The sequence below is a fragment of the Lolium rigidum genome, chromosome 1 (genome assembly GCF_022539505.1).
Source record: "Lolium rigidum isolate FL_2022 chromosome 1, APGP_CSIRO_Lrig_0.1, whole genome shotgun sequence".
Lineage (NCBI taxonomy): Eukaryota > Viridiplantae > Streptophyta > Magnoliopsida > Poales > Poaceae > Lolium > Lolium rigidum.
The window spans coordinates 24236501-24240381 of NC_061508.1; the positions used below are offsets into that span (position 1 = coordinate 24236501).

General features: G+C 51.2%; 1 pseudogene; it reads right to left on the reverse strand.

The window, feature by feature from the left end:
- Window positions 1-1497: 1497 nt before the first annotated feature.
- On the reverse strand, window positions 1498-3667 carry LOC124669620 (annotated as a pseudogene).
- Between the last annotated feature and the right edge of the window lie 214 nt (window positions 3668-3881).

The window sequence follows — 3881 nt, forward strand, 5'->3', positions numbered from 1 at the left end:
GAGGTACTCGAAATCAAGAACAGATGCTTATTGAGCAAGTGGCTCTTTAAACTTCTTAACGAAGATGGAGTGTGGCAAGAATTGCTTCATAATAAATACCTAGCACATAAGACGTTATCTCAGGTAGAAGCCAAGCCTACTGATTCTCCTTTTTGGAAAGGATTGATGGAGGTAAAACATGAGTTTTTTTCAAGGGGATCTTTCAAAGTGGGTAATGGTATGGCCATCCGCTTTTGGGAAGATACCTGGTTGGGAACTACTCCTTTGGCTCAACAATATCCTACTTTATACAACATTGTTCATCATAAAAATGTTAATGTTGCACATGTGCTTGCCCAATCACCTTTGAATATTACGTTTCGAAGAGTATTGAATGGTAGTAAATGGAATTCATGGTTACAATTATGTCGGAAACTCATGATGGTTACATTGAATGACGAGGATGATCGTTTTACTTGGAATTTGACTTCTAACAAAGTGTTTTCTGTCAAGTCCATGTACGAGGATCTCATGTGTGACCATACACCTTTTCTGAGAAAATATTTATGGAAAGTTAAAATACCACTTAAGATTAAGATTTTCATGTGGTTCATGAGTAATAAAGTTTTGTTAACTAAAGATAATTTAGCTAAACGTCATTGGAATGGGTGTACAAAATGTGTTTTCTGTGGGGAACAGGAGACCATTCAACATCTTTTTATTGAATGTCCTTTGGCTAAACTCTTATGGCGCACAGTTAATTTCACTTATGATCTTCCACCTCCCACCAATATTACCAATATATTTGGTAATTGGTTAAATGGAGTAGATAGACAATCTAAGGCTTTTATCCGGATTGGGGTTTCTGCTTTATGTTGGTCTATTTGGAGGGTTAGAAATGATATAATCTTTAACAAAAAAGCCTCTTTTCACTTTTTGCAGGTTATTCACATGGTCTCTCATTGGGTCCAGCTTTGGGCTCTACTGTCCCCGGAAGGATTGCGGGATACCATGGCTACTGGATGCACACGGCTCCTGATGGTCGCTCAGGATATCTTGTACCAGGCTGGTTGGCGGCATACTAGAAGACTATGTTAAGTTGTAGTCGTAGTATGTCATTTTTTCGATGGTTGATTCTTGTATCAATTGTCGGTCATGCGTGAGTTGTAAACAATACTTTTTAGAACCTTTGATTAATAAATGGCCGTGTGCATCGTCATGATGCAGAAGCCGGGGTATACCCCCATTTTGAAAAAAAAAAACCAGAACGAGGATAGAGAGAGAACTTTACTCTAATATTAAGATGTACTAGCCACCACCTCATTATTTTGAAGAACACACTAAAAAATCTGTAAACAAAAAATCCTCCGCCGCCGGTGAGGGGCCATATTGGCCACGCAGGCCCAAAGCCACCGTGGATGGAGCCAATGGCGACGTCTCCGGGAGAGGGGACATAGGTTGGTGTAATCAGTTTCATAGTTAATTGTTCAATGCAAGTTATCGTGCAGACTCGATACAATAAAATGATTCTTTTATTCAGAAAATTCTTTCAGGAAGGCACACGATCTGTCTTTATTTGTAAGCATGGACGTAATCCTGGAAATAGAAATTGGTGTGGATGAAGCTGGCGAGGCAGCGGGATGCAGCGAAGCAAAACACGGATAAGGACACGGCGGCGGTTTTATGCGCGGCTGACGTCAGCAATGTCCCCTTGTCGACGGCGAGGAACCCGACGACTGCGACTGCGGCGAGCTGCAGGGCCACCTCCAGCGCCTTCATGGCCTTGAGCGCTGCGCTGCAGGCCCTGCACTGCGCGACGTGTGACCAGTACCTGCAGACGCACGCCGTTCAGAAGATCACTCAGCTGTTCCGAGCTTCAAGGTTGCAGCGAAGACTGAAGAAGCGGAATGGTACGTAGCTTTAGTACTAGTACCTGTCCATGAGCTTGTCTTTGGTTGGAGTCGCCGGAAGCTGATCGACGGTGGTGGCCGGCCAGCCGATCTGGTTCTTGCAGTGCTCCCTGAACCACCTCCTGAAGGCGATCACCATGGTGTCCGACGACGTAGGCAAGTAGACAGCTCTGTGCCAGTTTTCAAGGCCGGCGGCATCGAAGTTTCGCTCCTGAAATTGAACAAGAAGGATGGACCATGAGAAGAATTTTAGAATTCCGGTGTTTGAGCTGAGGAATCATCGTTTACCTCGATGTGGAGGATGTAGGTGTCCGAGTCCAAGATGGCGTTCTGCCCAATGTGGTGGAACCACCGTGGCATAATGTTGTTGAGCCAGAGGTCGAAGTTCCTCGGGAAGGCGGTGATGACCCTGCTCCTTCCGGGCGCCACTGGGATGCAGATGAACACGTGCATGAAGTGAGGCTTCTTTCTCTTCTTGTCCTGTCCAAACAAAACCTAACCAAGGTGAAGTTGTGGATCATGTGCAACAATTAATGGGAAACAGAGACAATCCACACATATATATACCTCTCCCTGGGCGTCCCAGGGAAGCGGCGAGCCGTAGAAGGTGCACGGTGCGGCGTAGCGGTAGTAGCCGCCGTTGTCCTGCAGGGACATGAACCCGTCCACGTTCGCGTCCTCTATCTTTCATCCTTATCGGCCCGCCACACTCTGTGTCGAACTCAACTGTGAAGAGAAGAACAACTCCCAATCAGTAAGCTGAATTCGAGCCGATCATGTGAGGGCATGCATGGGGGCATCATATCTTCCGGGGTCTTCCTTGTTGTGAAGCTTGCCAACCATTCCAAAGTCAGGACCGAGTGCAGTATCTGCGGGTTTTCCCAGCAGCACCTTGTGCGCGTAGGGGACGTGGACGGGGTCCATGAAGTTCTCCACCAACACATCGTACCTGCAAAAGAATCAAGGATGGATCAGCAGGGGAGGGGAGGGGAGAGAGCAATGGAAGAGAATTGGTTTACCCGTAGGAGAGGTCCCTGATGGTGAACATGGTAGTGAAGGAGGGGTCATCGATCTCGGGGATGAAGGGCGGCTGCTTCCTCTGCAGCACGTCCCGGTGCTCCGCGTCCGCCCTTGGGTAGAACCACAAGATGCTGTTCTGCACAACGCTCGGGTACGGCGCCACGCACGCCTTGCTGTTCTTGTGCACCTACGCGCGACACAGAAGTCAAGAAAATCATCGAGAGGAGGAGGAGGAGGAGTACCATGGATCCATGGCGGGCAGGCGTGTTATTACGTACAGGCGGGCCGAGGGCGGGTGCCTGGGGGATGAACTGGCAGGAGCCGGTGCCGTCGAAGCACCAGCCGTGGTAGACGCACTGGAGGCGGCCCTTGCCGTCGATCCGGCCCTCCGAAAGCGGCGCCAGGCGGTGAGGGCACGTGTCGTCGAACACGCGCCAGTCGTCGACGGCGCGGTCGTACCAGGCGACGACGCGGAGGCCCAGCACGGTCTTGCCGTGGGGCGCGCCGGGGTCGAGGTCGCAGACGGGGGCGAACGGGTACCACTGGTCCAGCCAGTCGAACCGCTCCGGCTCCACCTCGTCACCTCCACGGGGCGACGGCGGCGCCACCATGGCCGAGACCGGGGACGGCAACCGAGCCTGCTGCCCCCGCGCGGGCGCGAGGCGGACTGCTCTGGTGCTGTTGGGCACCGGGGCGGAGGTGTGGAGCGGGAGCGAAGGGCGCGCGCGCGGGACGAGGAGGAGAGCAAGGGGATTCATGGAGTTTGGCGAATTGGGAGGAGGCGGACTCGGCGAGTGATCGCAAATTCAAGTCTGGCTACATTATATGATCGATCGCTACAGTGGGCTTTTCATTGCCGTCTGTCCCACCCACGTTTTATTGTCCGCGGCCCATGGGAACAGGGCCGTAAGTGGAATCGATGCACTTTCGGCTTGCCAGGCACGCACTGTCCAGCCTGCCTGCAAAGCTGTG